Source organism: Amblyraja radiata, chromosome 34 (genome assembly GCF_010909765.2).
Source record: "Amblyraja radiata isolate CabotCenter1 chromosome 34, sAmbRad1.1.pri, whole genome shotgun sequence".
Taxonomy (NCBI): Eukaryota; Metazoa; Chordata; class Chondrichthyes; order Rajiformes; family Rajidae; genus Amblyraja; species Amblyraja radiata.
In genome coordinates, this window is record NC_045989.1 from 21,920,041 (window position 1) to 21,938,032 (window position 17,992).

Here is a 17,992-nt window from a genome sequence, read left to right on the forward strand (position 1 = left end):
AATAAATTGTATTGTATTGTATTGTATTGACATTTTTGATCCCGCCACATCCATTCAATATTGTTCCTCTGTCTATCTCAGGAAGAGTGTCTTTCATAGCATTCAGATCAGTAGCTTCATCTCCAGCAGTGACTCTCTTTATAGTCCAAACAACTTATCTCCAAAGTCCCAACAAACCATCTCTGCCCTTACTTAATCTTATGATACAAACCTTCACAATGGCACTCGAGGATATGGCATCGACACCTACAGATACACTAATGCTGGATCTCCCATCCTTCCACCACCACTCACTTTCTTCCACCTGTTCTGATGAAGGGTCCCAGATATGGGGTGGCACGGTGGCGCAACGGAAGAGTTGCTGCGTTACAGCGCCAGAGATCCGGCATCGATCCTGACTACGGATGCTTGTCTGTACGGAGTTTGTACGTTCTCCCCGTGGGTTTTCTCTGGGATCTCTGGTTTTCTCCAACACTCCAAAGACATACAGGTTTGTCGGCTCGGTATAATTGTAAAATGTCCCTAATTTTGTAGGAAAGTGTTAGTGTGCGGGAATCGCCGGTCAGCGCGTACACAGTGTTCCGAAGTGCCTGTTTCCGCGCTGTATCACTAAACTAAACATAAAACATGAACATTTTCTCTTTGCAGACATACTGCCTGCTCAATATTTCTAAATCACTATTTGCCTCAGAGTTAATAAGCGCATGTTGATGTGTGCAACAATATGTTGTCTATCCATAAGTTCCTAAGTTCTAGAAGTAGTATTAGGCCATTTGGCCCATCAAGTCTGCCATTCAATAATGGCTGATCTATCTCTCCCTCCTAACCACTTTCTCCTGCTTTCTCTCCATAACCCCTGACACCTGTACTAATCAATAATCTACCTATCTCTGCTTTAAAAATATCCATTGACTTGGCCTCACCAGCCTTCTGCAGCAATGAATTCACCAGATTCACCACCCTCTGATCTCCTTTCTAAAGGAACGTCCTTTAATTCTGAGGCTATGACCTCTGGTCCCAAACGCTCCAACTAGTGGAAACATCCTCTCCAAATCCACTCTATCCAAGCCTTTCACGATTCAAATTATTATTTATCAAACTATCGTGCGGTCTCCCAGGTTTTGCACACCGCTCTCTCTCATCTGGACAGCCAGAAAGGGGGCTACGTGAGGATGCTGTTCATAGACTTCAGTTCAGCCTTCAACATGATAGTCCCCACCAGACTGGCCGGGAAGCTAATGGAATTGGGGCTCAACACCCCCCTGTGTGCCTGGGCCCTGGACTTTCTCACCGCCAGGCCCCAGGTAGTCAAGATGGGAGGGAATACATCGAAGTCCCTCACCCTGAGCACAGGATTGCCCCAGGGTTGCGTCCTCAGCCCCCTATTGTACTCCTTATACACACATGACTGTGTGGCTAGGTTCAGCTCCAACTCAATAATTAAGTTTGCTGATGACACTGTGGTGGTGGGCCTGATCTCAGACAACGATGAGAAGGCCTACCGGGAGGAGGTGGCTGATCTAGCACTCTGGTGCCAGGACAACAGCCTCCTCTTGAACATCAAAAAAACTAAGGAGCTGATCGTGGACTTTAGGAGGGCACATCATCCGAGGACTTACACACCATTGAGGATAAATGGGGATACTGTGGATAGGGTGAGCTGTTTTAAATATCTGGGAGTCCACATCTCTGAGGATATGACATGGACATCACACGCCGCAGCACTGGTGAGTAAGGCAAGGCAGCGCCTTTACCACCTCAGGCAATTGATGAAATTCAGTGTCTCCGAGGATCCTCCAGTGCTTCTACTCAGCGGCTGTGGAAAACATCTTGTCCGGAAATATTACCATCTGGTTTGGGAATTGCTCTGCCCAGGACAAGAAGGCTCTGCAGAGAGTAGTGCGTTCGGCCGAACGCACAATGGGAACTTCACTTGCCCCCCTGCAGGAACTATACATCAGGAGGTGCAACTCCAGAGCCAATAAAATCATGGGAGACCCCTTCCACCCCTGCAACGGACTGTTCCAGTTGCTACGGTCAGGCAAACGCCTCCGTTGCCATGCCGTGAGAACGGGGAGGTTGAGAAGGAGTTTCTTCCCAGAGGCCATTCGGACTGTTAACTCCTATCTCACCAGGGACTAACTTTACTGAACGTTTTTCCTTCCGCCCACAATATTTAATATGTAAAAGAATATGTGATTTTGTTTGTAGTTTGTTTGGTTGTTTGATTGTTTGTCTTTTTGCACAAAGTCCGCGAGCATTGCCACTTTTCATTTCACTGCACATCTCGTATGTGTATGTGACGAATAAACTTGACTTGAACACACACAGAACCCCCAGAGATGCTATGCTGCCTGTCCCGCTGAGTTACTCCAGCTTTTGGTGTTTAACTTTTCGGTCTAAACCAGCATCTGCAGTTCCTTCCTGCACACACAACAAGCCTGGATGAGAAGAGACATTAAACCTAGTATCAAGGAACAGCCTGAGATGATCTAATGTAAAGATATAGGAAGAATAAATGTCAGTCACCCTCATCCACCCCGCCCTCAATGTAAGGCGGGATCTGTCCACCAGCTTATGCAAGCCCTTCGGCCATTGGTTTTCCCAATACGTCCCGCCCCTATTTCAGTCCAGTGACAGGTAGATACAGCGAATTATTGGTGAATGTAACCGTCACTCAATCAACTCATCAGCCAGCCAGCGAATGGGATTCCTTGTCTCATCGTGTCGCGCATTGTGGGCGGGGAGATGTCAGTTGTGATCCGGAAATGTTATTATTTTTGGGTGTAAAGTGGACAAAAAGCGGCACGATGAGTGTAGGGACGGGGGCCATGCGTCAAGTGGGCACTTGGTGGCAATCTGGCGTTGGCTTGGGACTCACGGCGGCGCCAATTGCAGGCGTCGTGAGCCGGAAATGTTATTTTTTGGGGGGCTTTAAGGTGGACAAAACGAGTGTAAGAAAAGGGGGCGATGTGGGAATAGAGGGGGCCGGTTGTCGCCTCTCCTGCAGGGTGTTGGTGGTGGTGATGGGGGGGTGGAGCGGGCAGCGGCCGCTCTCTCTCCGGACAAGGACCAAAGCCCCAGAACCCGCCCGCCTTCCACGTCCAAATGCCAAGGGTGTCGTGTGCCACTACGCGGCCGCTTCGCCCCCACACACACACAGAGCGAAAAATAGATCCCTGCTTCTCAAACGCCCAGCGGCTCCAACAAGCCGGCCTCTCGGTGCAAAGTGTCAGGACAGAGTGTGCCAGCATTAAAACCCCAGGTCGAAGCAGCAGTGTGTGTGTTTGGGGTGGGGGTGAGGGCATTGAGCCTGGGCGGCGGAGGGATACCAAAGCCCGCCTGCTGTAAGCAAGCGGAGGGGCAGGTCCATCCGAGGGAGACTAAAAATAGCAACATTGTATCTTTTTTATACAATTATTCATTTCGCGGCTGATACTGTATCCACTGACTGGTGAGTAAAAATAGCAACAATTCTGCTTCCCCCCAGCCACCCGAATGTATCTGCTTGGCAGCGAAATGGGAACATGTTTGGACTAGATATTTTATGCCTTTCCTGCTTCAGAGTCATTACAGCTCACGACAGCAGCACAGCCTCTGGGTTCCGACTCTCCGTACAACAGCGGCAAATAATTATATATATATATATATATATGTTTTTTTTTTCATAAAAGAAAAAAAACATATATATACATATACACAGATTTTTTAAAAAAAATATTGAGTGAAGGAATAACGTCTAGGGTCCCCGCCCCTCTCCTCGGGCTCATTCCTGAGGTGATGTTTCAGTGGGAATGAAGTCTGTTGTGTGTTAACCCGGAAATATTCTGGCATGTTTGTCTAATTTACACCCTCCCTCCCCCTCTCCTCCTCCTCCACCCCCCCCCCCCCCCCCCCCCTCAAAAAAAAAAAACTCTTGAAGGATTTTTTTTTGCCTGATAGTTGAGGAGAAAGTGAATGGTTGGTGGTTTGCTGCGAACACTCAAAAGGTTTAAAAGTTTGCAACAGAATTGTCAGGGCCGCCGTCAGAGAGACAGGAATCAGTAAGTCCAGCTCGGCTACTTTTTATTTACTGTGTTTTGAAACATTTTGGGTGGTGGTGGAAGGGAACCTTTACTCTGTCTTTTTTTTATAACATGGACATTTGATTTTTTTTGGGGGGGGGGGGGGGTGTTGGTGATTATGTGAATTTGTTTGTTCACATCCACTATCTGCGTGATCAGTATATGGGCAGAATCGCTCTGTTGGCTGTCACTTATTCTTTAGGGAGACGCGAAAATTGCCCTGTTATGAAGTAATCCGTCCACTTTCCAAAACATTCAGTTACGCGTGCGAGTCGGATGCTCTCATTCAAGGCATTAATTCACTTAGTGTTCCAAACGCAGCCTCTTAAATCTCCGCATCGCATTATTGTAATTGGGCAGCGAGGTAGATGAACGTCCTGTACAACTTAATAGCTTGACAGCCCGGCTCGAATCGTCAGAGGATTTAATTTTACCAAGAAGCTCTCGTAATCAGATCAATGCATGGATTCTGCAGACATAAGGGTCTGATCAATGTTACTTGCTACAAATAATATGTACATGCACCCTGACATGTAGCAAGAAATTGGAAAGTAATTGGCTTCGATTTTTTTTAAAGGAAAATGATCAATATAGAACCAGTGTTTTTTTTTGTGAAATTGGTGCTAATAGTTGATTTCGACAAATATATATGTTTTTTGTGTATGGATCTACCCTGTTTGTGAACTCGGTTTTGCTTAATTCCATAAAGACCCTATTATATTTGGACCCACATAATATGTCAAAAATTCCATAAAAGGTTTAATTTTGCGTGCATTGGCTGTGAGCGTATGCTTCTCCGATTCTCCCCTCCTTGGTGTTCGCGATTGCCGAAACAAGTTCTGTTTCATCTTGCTATAGTTTAAATAAAACAGTAATTGAGCACTTAAAACAAAAACAATATGGGCTGACTAAAAATTGTTTTGGGTTCTTGATAGATGATCTTTGGTCATACTTGTTAAAAGTCATGTTTGTTACATGATGTATAGCAGATTTGTTTTGTCATTTGTAATGTAATCCAATATTGTGAATTTAATGATCAAAGTTAGTAATACAGCTCCTTGGCAGGTAATAATCTTAAAGCTTTATTTAAAAAGGGTTATTCAGTGAGATGGGCTACATTACATTAATATACAGTGGAAATATCTGCTGCTCAAATAATATTTTTATGTGTGTGTGTGAATGCTATATTAAGTTTTTATGTATTCTGCCTACTAAATTCTATCAATTTCTAACTTTGTAAAATGCATTGTATTAATTGTATCTATTGTATTGCATTAGTCATTTAAACATATGTTGGATAAAAAATCATGTTTTAAATATGCTTGTGCTTCAAGACTATGGTGTCAGTCATGAATTCTTTGAATTAAATGCTCCTGAAAACATTAAGAATGCAGTTTATTTATTATCCTTAAGAGTAATTCTTGCACTCATTTGGAATAAACCCAGAATAATGTTCCTCGTGAAGTGAAGTAACTGGTAAATTCCAGTCATGTACAGATCAGTGGAAGGAATCTGTAAATATAAGGAAAGACACAAAATGCTAGAGTAACTCAGTGGGACAGGCAGCATCTCTGGAGAGCAGGAATGGGTGATGTTTCGGGTCTGAAGAAGGGTCTTGACACAAAAGTCGCCCATTCCTTTTCTCCAGAGGTGCTGCCTGCCCCTCTGAGTTACTCCAGCATTTTGTGTCTATCTTTGGCATAAACCGGCAGCTGCAGTTCCTTCCGACACATTTTGTAAACAGAAGGGTTTGTTCAATGTCAGTTCGTGCAACGATCTGCACAATCATCCTGTCTTCTAACCAGAAATTGGGAAGTAATTGGCTTCGATCTTTGAAGGGAAAATAACGATTTGAAACGTGAAACACCAGAGGGTAATTTTTTTCTTGTGATTTTTTTTTTTCAAGGAAAGTTACAATATGCAGGAAGAAGTTGGTGTATTATCAGAATAGCTCGTTATGCCTCTGGCCCATGTTTTACATGGAATCTATTTACTGAGAAAAAAATATTAAAGGTGGGACCATCTGTAGCAATGTAAACACTTTTAATTGTAGTCTTAAAGGTACTGATAATCCTTTATTCCAAAGTCAAAAATGTTTTTGTGTGATTTAAAAAACAAAGAGTTGATTGAATTTTAATTGTTGTGCAATAGAGTGACATTCTTGAGAAGATTTTGAATTTCAACAGTGAGTAATCCTAAATTATGTTCCTGCTGATGTAGATAACATATGACTGATTATCTTACAACTTGATTGTTGTATATGGTAGCTTCGGTTGCGAAACCTTTAAGAAGACCTGACGTGATGGGTGCCACATAAATGTAAATCTTGACCAATTTGCTGTTGAATATCCAAACTTAGAAGTACTTTCTAAAAAAATTTTTTTATTCAAAATAGAAATGTTCAGGAGATTGAAGTTGTGTTTATAAATGTATAATTTTAGGAGATGGTGCAATTTTGCTGAATTGATGTTTACATCATCTGGAAAAGTCAATTATTTTAAGTAACTAGCATTCTGGCAAGTCTAAAATCGATATAAAGACAACTCAGCATTGCGTAAATCAGCATTTATTACACTTTTCAAACCAGTTCCAAATGAGGCTTCTATATCAAGTAGACACAAAATGCAGGAGTAACTCAGCGGACCAGGCAGCATCTCTGGAGAAAAGGAATGGGTGATGTTTTGGGTCGAGGCCCTTTTTCAGATTGAGAGCCAGAGGAAGGGTCTCGACCCAAAACATCACCTATTCCTTTCGTCCAGAGATGCTGCCTGTCCCTCTGAGTTGCTCCAGCATTTTGTATTTATCTTCAGCGTAAACCAGCATCTGAAGTTCCTTCCTACACATTCTATATTAAATGTACGGTTGTAATGCACAATGGAACCACCATTAACACGGGGAAGTTCATATACTTGTAGCACAGCATGTGTCTTTTATTGCACGTCCTGGTAGGAGGTTTAACTTTCTGCACCTGCATCTGGGGTTTCCGAATTGTACATTGTGGTGAGATTTGTAGCTGCCAATTCCTGTCAGAATTCAGGCTGTGATCTAAAATGATACTGACTTAAAACTGAGCTTTATTTTGTTCCCTCTTCATTTTGACACTAAGCTCTGCTGCGAAATAAACCGGCTGAAAAGCCTCATTAAATTACTTCCAAGTCCACATTTGCTTTTCTTGTTCATGGCACCTTGTTCAAATGGATTGAGCCTGAATACAGAGGTTTCGCAATACTTTTCTTGAGAGGCAATCAATTGTGTTTGTTTTGAAGGATGTAGAGATGCTTAGCAGTCATACCTCCTTTCATATCTTCAGTAATATGGCAAAGTGCAGCTTTGAACCAGCTTCTAAATTGGTTTTGTTAAGCTGCAAGGTTGATAGGTTAAATCTTTTGAGATTTCTGTGAAATGTGATCAGGGACTTAAACAAATAATATAGTGAGGCAGCATTTATTACCAAATAACTGATTGTCTTCTGGTAAAGTAGGATTGTCTACCTCAAGTAGGATCCCACTTACTCTGATATCTCTGAGACGGGTGGAAAGGGAAACTGGGGATTAAGAGTTTAATTCAAATGAGATGCAAGGAATACTTTCTAAATAGGATAAACAAGCTTGCCCTACAAGCACAATGAAGTGTTGAGAGGAAACGGGAAAAGGAAGGACAAATTAAGGAATAGCTAACAAAAATTAGCTCTAGGACAAAGAAAGGTTGCGGCAGACAATGAAAGGCGGGCTTTTGTGTTTGTTTTACTTACGTGTATGTAGATTGTATGAAGGAGTTTTGTCCATTAATGGCATTGGGCAGAGTTATGGATAATGAGGTAATGACGACCCACCCCGACTAGAAGTACAGACATTTGTGATTATTTTTAGACATGTTTTCGTCGCTCAAGTGGACAAGTCCGGAAACCGGGTAAATCCACCTTCACGTTCTGCTGATAAGCTAGTGACAGGCAATTTAGTTTAGATATACAGTGCAGAAACAGGCCCTTCAGCCCACCGAGTCTGCACCGACCAGCCATCCCTGCACATTAACACACTTGGGGCAATTTACACTTATAATAAGTATCCAAACCCAAGCCAATTAACCTACAGATCAGTCTGAAGAAGGGTTTCGCCCCAAAACGTCGTCTATTTCCTTCGCTCCATAGATGCTGCCTCACCCGCTGAGTTTCTCCAGCACTTTTGTCTACCTCCAATTAACCTACAAACCTGTGCGTCTTTGGGGTTTAGTTTAGAGATACAGTGCGGAAACAGGCCCTTCGGCCTACTGAGTCCGTGCCGACCAGCGATCCCCGCATATGAACGCTATCCTACACACACTAGGGACAAATTTTTTTTTTTACATTAGCCAAGCCAATTTACCTAAAAAAACCTGTACGTCTTTGGGGTGTGGGAGGAAACTGAAGATCTCGGAGAAAACCCACGCAGTCACGGGGAGAACGTACAAACTCTTTACAGACAGCACCCGTAGTCAGGATTGAACCCGTGCCTCTGGCGCTGCAAACGCTGTAAGGCAGTAACTCTAGTGCTGTACCGCCTGATGTTGTACAAAACGAACAAGTATATTTGCCTAATTTTCATTTTTCAATATAACTAGATTCCCATTGTCTGCCCAAAATAAAATCAGTGCAGAATTTAAAATGAAGATTTGTTTATTATTATGGGGTTATCACCTGGATCATTTTACTTAAACTTACCAAAATGCTTGTATCTGGAAAGATTTTCATTGGAACAACCTCTAAGAGTATGTTGTGCACAATGTACTTTATTTGTGATGCTTTCAAGTTCATAATCCCACATTGACGCACCATTACCAGTGTCATACTGCAAGGGAGTAGGGTGAAGGTATGTGTGTGTGTGTGTGTGAACAACCTCTTCAGTCCCAGACCAAGACTGGAAGTACAACATTTGTGATTGCTATTGCTGGACATGTTTTCATCTCTGAAGTGGACAAGTTCATGAAACTTGACAAATCTACCTTCACTCTGTGCTGAAAACCCAGTCACAAACAATGCTTACAATGCGAAACAACCATATCTGCTTGTCGAGATTTTGTGTTCTCGAGTGTTTGATTTTTATTTACTCTCTCTGTCCCGTTGAACTAAATAAATTACTAATTTGGAAATTAGTGTCTAAATTCTGGAATTTTTAGTTGCATAATAACTAATATGTAATAGCACATTTCTCAGAAGACCATTAAGAGATCTGACTTAGAGATTTTTAATGCAAGGCACATTTAGAGGAATCTGTTTGCTAAATTGAAAGTCTTAAACACATCACACCACCCACAACAATTTACAGTATTTCCTGTCCATTGATAGATAAACACTCTACAACAATGCAACTTTCCCCTCATAAGTTACCCACTATGGATCTTTGGTCTAACTTGTTTTCGAGTCACCACCAGCATTTAAAAAGAACTCGATGGGCTTATTTTCTGTTCACGGGAGATTGCTGTGAGGAATCGACTGCAGTTTTTTGCCTCGGTAAGTACGGTTAGTCATTGGCGGTGAAGCACGCAGAGATCTCCTCACAGAGTGAATGTGAACTCCTTTCTTTTCGCTCTTACTCATTCCCCCTCTGAGAATTACTCCTCCGCTGCGAATAGCTGACTTCAAATGTGGGAGCACATTTTATCTGAAGCTGGCAGTCAGTTCAGTACAATCCAGGGGTTGGGTCCGAAGTTCTATGGGTGAAGGGAAGCTGGAGTAAGAGTTTCCATCATGGGGTTTGTTGCAGGTGCTTGTAGGTAGTTGGGGGCGGGATACAGGCTGAGGTTGGAAGGGGAGAGCCAACATGGTCAGTGGGATGGGATCTGCAGTTGATGTTGCAAAAATATCTCGTCAATATTGTGGATGAAGTCTGTGTATCAGATGGCAGGGAGAGGATTTTATTAAGGAGAAAAAACATGTTATTATGTTAGCAGGTGCTTTTGTAAGTACTTGTGTTGTTTAGTTTAGAGATACAGCGTGGAAATGGGCTCTGCGGCGCACCGACCAGCGATCCTCGCACACTAACACTATCCTACACACACACACACACACACACACACACACGACAATTTACTATTTTTACCAAGCCAATTAGCCTAAAAACATGTACGTTTTTGGAGTGTGGGAGCAGAACCAGAGATCCCGGTGAAAAGAAACACGGTCGCAGAGAGAACGTACGGACTCCGTACTGTCAGCACCCGTGGTCAGGATCGAACCTGGGTCTCTGGAGCTGTAAGGCAGCAACTCAACCGCTGCGCCACTGTGCTGCCCTTTCTGTTTTATGTTGAAATCTGATTGTATAATGTTGACCTGAAGGTGCAGGAACATTCAGGAGATCTGAATACCACATTATTGCTTTGTTTACTTAGATGGTGGCAACCCATTTTGCCTAACTCAATAAGTAGTGAATACCTACTTTTCCTTTTCAAATATGTTATTCTATCATTTAAAAAATACTCTAAACAGGTAGGGTCACTGGAAATTATGGTAAGTTTCCACATATTCCCTGTTCTTTTTTAAATTACATATTTCAGAAAGCAACAACTGCAGAAAATATATTGTAAATTCGGTTGCCAAAGCCTTCTGATTCAGTATTATCAAGAGAAAAGCTTAATGATTGCTTTAAGCATGGTGACAATAGTGAAATAAAATGACAATGGAACTCTTTTCAAAAGGAGCGAGTGTGTGATCAGTGAATGTAATGACTGGTATTAAACGGGGTTAGTGGGACGGATGTAGTTAATCATTTCAGTCCAAAGATTTTACTTTTACTTAGATGTATTTAATTGAAAACTTGTGAATATTGCAGTCCCAAAGTCAATAAATGCACAGCGACGCAGCTAGAAAAGCCTGATCTGTGGTGCTGACTGTGTGGAGTTTGCATGTTCTGTCTGCGACCACATGGGGGTTTTCTTCCGGTTTCCTCCTGTATTCCAAAAGGTAGCAGGTTAAGTGGTTACTGTAAACATAATTTCAGTGTGTATATGAGTGGTAGAATTGGGGAGGTGCTGGAGAAAGCGGGTTACAGGAGAAATCGGTGGTGGAATAGGATTCTTCTGTGACATAGACTCTATGGACTGGCCTGCCTTCTACGTAATTTGGAAGCGAATGTGGATTATGTTTGCTGCTGGTCGTATTGTACCCAGGCTTCAGGTTTACAACCCCTCTTCCCCCCTCAACTACTGAGCTGCTTCCACCCCTGCAATAACCTTCAGTGCTAAATAGCGGAGGTGCAGCTTGCAAGCACTAGTGTGGCGAATCCCTCAAGCTGTCACAGGCTTGCACATCGTTCATAAGTGATCAATCCTATCCATATACCTATCCAAATATTGTTGGAAGCAAAAGGTGTGGCACAGGGGTAAAGTTGCTGCCTCACAGCATCGGAGACCCGGGTTTGATCCTGACCTCGTGTATGGTCTGTGGAGTTTGCACGTTCTCCCTGTGACCGCGTGGGTTTTCTCCGGGTGCTCTGGTTTCCTCCCACATCCCAAAGATGTGCAGCTTTATAGGTTAATTGCCCTCTCTAAATTACTCATTGTGTGTCATAAAGTGGATGGGGAAAATGGGTTAACATAGAACCAACGTGAGCAGGTGATCAATGGTCGGCATGGACTCAAAGCCGAAGGGCCTGTTTCGGTGGTGTCGCTCGAAAACTATTTTTCTAATTCAGAAACACTGAGGCTATTTTTGCCTTTGGAATGTGGGAGGAAACTCACCCAGTCGCAGGGAGAACGTGCAAACTCCACACAGACGGCACTTGAGGTCGGGATCACATCTTGGTCTCTGGTTCTGAGGCCGTAGATGAGCCACCAGATGTGCCACTGTGCTGCCTACCCTTTGTGCATTAAAGTATATTTGTATAATTTAGTTTTGGTTTAGATGTACAGTGCGGAAACAGGCCCTTCGGCCCACTGAGTCCGCGCCGTCCGGCGATCCCCGCACATTAACGCTATCCTACACACACTTTTCGGGCCGAAACGTTGCCTATTTCCTTCGCTCCATAGGTGCTGCCTCACCCGCTGAGTTTCTCCAGCATTTTTGTGTACCTTTGATTTTCCAGCATCTGCAGTTCCTTCTTAAAAACTGTATGTCTTTGGAGTGTGGGAGGAAACCGAAGGTCTCGGAGAAAAGTCACGGGGAGAACTGTATAGACAGCACCTGTAGACGGGATTGTCCTCGGGTCTTTGGCACTGCAAGAGCTGTAAGGCAGTAACTCTACCGCTGCGCCACTATGCCGCCCTAATATAGATAGAAAGGTTGAGAGGACACTGGGCTAAATGCAGGCACAGTGGATGAGCATGGATGGTTATTTGTTTGAAGGACCAGTTTCTGTATGAACGGATGATTCTATGATGAATGGTTTCAGGACTGCAATGGAATAGGGCAGTAGACATTGACATTTCACAATATAGTGGGTATGAGAAGAATTGAAGAGGGTGGTTATTTTTTGCAGTAAGCGATTCAGCACTTTACTCAGCAAAACGAATGAACAGTTCTCCAGAACAAGTCAGGGTGATGAGATACTCTTCACTTGCCCACATGAGAACAACTCCAAAAATACTTGAGTTTACCCAGGAAGAAAACTTGACTTCCATCAAATACACTCTTCTAAATGTTTGCTGTCTCTGCTGTGATAGTACAGGCAGGCAGTGACTGTACGCATGTAAAAGATGAACTCCTGCAATTTTCCAGTGTTTTGGCGAGGTTTAGAGGGATATGGATGAAATGCAGCAAACGAGACGAGCTTAGATGGAGCATCTCGGTCAGCATGGACGCGCAGGGCTGAAGGGTCTCTTTCCATGCTGTACTTTATGACTGCAAGCACATCCCTAAACCGTGACCTCTACAAAATATGGATCTTCTGACAGCTGCAAGACTGCTGCGAACGTGCACATTATCCTGACTTGACCATTTATTTTGCTTACTTCATTGGGTCAGAATAAAGGCATCTCCTGTGTTGCACGAGTGAAGTACTTCATTGCGAGGGATTCCAGCCATTCACAAAAAAATAGTGTATTGCAATATTGCCAAAGACAATTAAGGATGGTTATTAAATTCTTTCTTTGGCAGCAACTCTTCCTGCTCAATAGTGGAAGTAGGCATTAGGGGGCTAATGGATTTCAAAAGGAGTAAAACCTAAAATTATTGTACAAAATCATGAGAGGAATAGACCGGATAAATACACAGAGTCACTTGGCCAGATTAGGGGAATTGAGAACCAGAGGACATGGGTTTCAGTTGAGGGAGGGGGGGGGGGGGGGGGGGGATAGGGGATATTTAATAGGAACCTGAGGGATAACTTTTTCACACAAAGGTTGGTGGGTGTATGGCACGAGCTGCCAAGGGAGGTAGATGAGGCAGGGACTATCGCAGTGTTTAAGAAACAAACTTAGACAGATACATGGATAGGATAGATTTGGAGGGATATGGGCCAAACGGGCAGGACTATTGTAGATGTGACATGTTGGCCGGTGTGGGCAAGCTGGGCTAAAGGGCCTGTTTTTATTCAGCATGACTATTCTGTCATTACCAGATAAATACGTAATCCCTCGGGTGCAGTTGCTCATTCCTATTCACTCTTAGCAAAACTGTCTCTTGTACGCTGACCTCATCCGCTCGAAACAGATTGAGTTTCTTTATTTCATTCCAGCAGTAACACGGATGACAACCCTGCTTTGGAACAAAAGCTGCAGATGCTGGAAACCCGAAACAAAAATAGAAAATGCCACTCGCGCGGCTAGTCGGGCAGCATTTGTGGAGAGTAAAACAGTCTGAATGAAGGCTCTCTGATTCTGGTTTTATTTCCTTCCCCAGATGCTGACTAACCTGCTGAGTATTTTCTGTTTCTATTTACAACCCTTTTTAATTTGTTTTAGTTGAACCATGTACAAATAGCTTTATTTCCCATTTATCTCTCTAGCGGCTGCATTCCCTATTCAATGATCTTGTAGACGATTACATTTACAGGGGCTATTTGAAATTGCAATTAGTACTAGTGTCTTGTCTGTGATTGTCAGCATAAGAATAGGACTAGAAAGTGTGAAAAAGCACACTTCCAGATTCAGGGACTGTTTCTTCCCAGCTGTTATCAGACAACTGAACCATCCTACCAACAACTAGAGAACAGCCCTGAGCTACCATCTACCTGATTGGAGACCCTGGGACCATCTTTGATCGGACTTTACTGGACTTTATCTTGCACTAAACATATTCCCTTCATCCTGTATTTGTACACTGGCCGCCATGATTGTGATCATATGTAGTCTTTCCGCTGACTGGCTAGCGTGCAACTAAAGGTTTACCTCGGTATACGTGACAATAAACTAAACTGAATCGAGAGGAGGCCATTTTGTCCTTTGTCCTCTTGTATTCCATAAAACCATCAGTAATCCTCTCCCAGCATCTCTTTCATGCACTAATTCCAAACCTCTTGACTCCCTTAATATCTAAATATCTTTTTTGCCTCAACCTTGCATGTAGTTGCCACGTCCAGAGTGAATGTGGTTATTTGTCACACGTACTGGCAACAGAACAATGACATTCTTACACACTGCACCTCTACAGTCTCATTATTGCAATCATGCATAAATGATTAATTTAAATTTTAAGACATTATTGTAATATGTGTTGCATTTACAGACTATTGAGTTGCTGCAGGTAAGAATTTAATCGTTTCATTTTTGGTACAAATGACAAGTAAACACTCTTGATGAATATACAATAATCAATTGTACAATAAATTAATAATCAGTAACTAGGCCATAATAGTGCATAATGGTGCATCTGCATCTGCATCTACTTGGTGAGGGAATCTCCAGGTTTGCATATATTCTGGGAGAAGAATGTTACTCTTCGTGGACAGAATGGGCAAAAAGGTTGGCATGAATGTAGTGGGCTATTTCTATGATGTTTGACTATAAATGCCCACCTGTTTCCTTTGTTTCTGTTACCCTGGTTCTAGATACTTTGGCTAAAATAAATATAGAAACATAGAAAATAGATGCAGGAGGAGGCCATTCGGCCCTTCGAGCCAGCACCGCCATTCATTGTGATCCTGGCTGATCATCAACTATCAATAACCCGTGCCTGCCTTCTCCCCATATCCATTGACTCCACTAGCCCCTAGAGCTCTATCTAACGCTTAAATCCATCCAGTGACTTGGCCTCCACTGCCCTCTGTGGCAGGGAATTCCATAAATTCACAACTCTCTGGGTGAAAAAGTTTTTTCTCACCTCAGTCTTAAATGACCTCCCCTTTATTCTAAGCCTGTGGCCCCTGGTTCTGGACTCGCCCAACATTGGGAACATTTTTCATGCATCTATCTTGTCCAGTCCTTTTATAATTTTATATGTTTAAAACTTCTGGGAATTGAGTAGATAGTAGGAAGAATATGCAACAATGAACTCCACAATGTAGTTCAAACCATAAACCACTAAAGGAGATGGGTTGACCTGGGGATTGCCGATGAACCTATACATTTATTGTGGAACAACATTGGTAAATGTTTGCCATTTTCGTCATAAGACCCTGAGACACATACCATTAGAACCAATGTGTAGAAAACAACTGCAGATGCTGGTTTTAATCGAAGATAGACACAAAACGCTGGAGTAACTCAGCGGGACAGGCAGCATCTCTGGAGAGAAGGAATGGGTGACGTTTCAGGTCTGAAACAGACTGAACAGTCTGAAGAAGTGCCTCGACCCAAAACGTATCCCATTTCTTCTCTCTTGGAGATGCTGCCTGGCTCACTGAGTTACTCCAGCATTTTGTATCAGCTGTCCTTAGACCCAACCCCTCCAAGCCCATGCATCCATCGCAGACCAGACTCTTCAAGTTGAGCTTCAGAAGCTGAAAATCCATTATGTAATTTCCACAAATCATTGCAAAATATTCTACTCACAAAATATAAGACCCATTATCTTTAAGGTTATGGTAGGAAATTCTGGCATAGAATATGTTTTGTTATTTGTGAATAGAACTATTGTTAATGCGCTGTGTTGAATTTGGTTGTAGCATAGAGCAGGTAAGTTTCAGTTGACAATCATCTTCTCTTATGTTTTCAGTAGAATATTACGTAAATGCTCGTAATGTTTAGGTACTTTTTATTTGGATTTGAAAATTAATAATTAATCAGTACTTGTACTTGGCCTTTAGATTCTGAACTGATGAGAGGAAACGCCTACAATTCCTTTAATTCCAAATTGAAGTTAGCAATGGTACTGTTTTGTAAGAATAATGTCTGGTGGATAATGCATTTGTGAAGCCATGTTTTAGCTTTTCTTCCATGCCCTAAGAGCATCAGAACTCTGTATTGAACTTGTGGACAAAGGCCTGGTTAAGGTCTCTTTGGAGTTTCATTTCCACGCCACCACACATTTCTCAGCACCAACCTTATTTATTTTCTCCCAATGCCCCTCACCGCTACCCTCATAACAGAAAATCAAGTTACCATTCCTATTGTGAGTAAAGATTTTCTCCTAATCGCATTTGTATTCAAATAAATTTGAAGTCATCTTGGTCAGCATGGACAAGTTGGACCAAAGGGCCTCCCTCCATGCTGTATATGACTCTAACATCATCTACACTGTTTAAATAGATCATAATTAATAGTATAGGAGAAGTCTCCACATTGATGTGTATCTTTGTTACATTTGCAAATGCGATCAAGTCAACCACAGTAAATGTTTTATTTAATAGTTACCTCCTTAGTGTTTAGATTTTAAATTTTCTTGGATTATTTTTCTTGCTGTGTGCTACTATAAAATAATATTCTACAGTCCCAGTTTTTGAAAAATCCAGATTTAATGGATTTCAGTTTTGAATGTTAAATTATTGCTCATAATGTAGACATTTAGAGATTGTGCATTGCAAGAGTGAGTCCAAGTACAATCATCATCTTAGTTCTCATGGATGGTAATGACTCCTCCTGACAAGGAGAACAATCCAATTCGAGCTTCTGTCCAAGAGCTTGCTGATGAGGCTTGCTGATGCTATTGATTAGCTCCCTGCTCAATAACCTCCAGTGATGTCACACATACTCCCATTGTATAAAAAGCTTCATCAATCTAGCTCAGTTTATTGTCACGTGTTGCGTGCTGTCCAGTCAGCGGAAAGGCAATACATGATGAGCCGCCCACAGTGTGCAGATGCACAATAAGGGAATAACATTTCGTGTAAGGCAAAGCCAGCAAAGTCCTGAACTTTTACGGTTAAAAGATGTGACAGCATTTTTGCTAACAACAATCTCTAAATCTCACATAAATCATAGTTATCAATTAAATTTCTCTTCCCCCCCCCCCTCCCAAATCATTTATTTAGCATGCTGATTAAGATAACAATTTCATTTTGATATATTTGACTGCGAGATTCCGCTGTTTTGTTCTGTGGCCTGTGGGGAAACAATTTACCATTTGGGTGAATCATTTTTATGATGTACTAAATCACAAGTTCACACAAATATATTATGTAATGAATGTGCAGCCCTCTTTTGCCTGATTTTCATCAAACCCAGTTTAGGAGTTTACTCTGACAATTGGTTCTTGGCTCAATGCCTTAGAACCCATTGAAGCATAAATCCTAGTAATAAAATAATTCTGCTGTTGAGAAAGCTGGCTTGGCTTGCGATTCATTGAGAAGTGTAGTCTTATTTCTATGTATGTACGCTGGTTTCGAGATCTAGTTTTCTTTTGTGGGGTAGACATTTTTAGACCACCCGTTCTAAAGTGTGCCTTCGGGGAGACCTTAAAAACAGCAGAGAAAAATGATGGCGTGTGAGTGAAGGGCTTGCCTGAAAGGCCCCACTGTGTGGACTTTGACAATCTGTGACTTTGCTGATGCAGGTGAAATAGAAGAGCACGGCAATGGTTTCTCAGCTGTTCAACCACTAGTAAGCCATCAATAGCGCTCCTTACAGCTGTCTCCATTTTTCAAATG

At 42.4% G+C, this 17,992-nt stretch overlaps 1 protein-coding gene across 8 annotated transcripts in view; it reads left to right on the forward strand.

Annotated features, from left to right (window-relative positions):
• The first annotated feature begins 3,331 nt into the window (after positions 1-3,331).
• The window catches only part of mef2a (myocyte enhancer factor 2A), a 173,228-nt gene continuing 158,567 nt past the window's right edge, over positions 3,332-17,992 (forward strand). Inside the window, exon 1 of one of the 8 annotated variants that reach the window (XM_033050205.1) lies at positions 3,332-3,454. The gene's annotated coding sequence lies outside the window, so the exon portion shown is untranslated. Of the gene's footprint in view, positions 3,455-3,889; positions 4,044-5,809; positions 5,938-17,992 lie in introns of those variants that run through there. The other 7 variants (XM_033050212.1, XM_033050204.1, XM_033050213.1 and 4 more) reach the window with 7 other exon arrangements.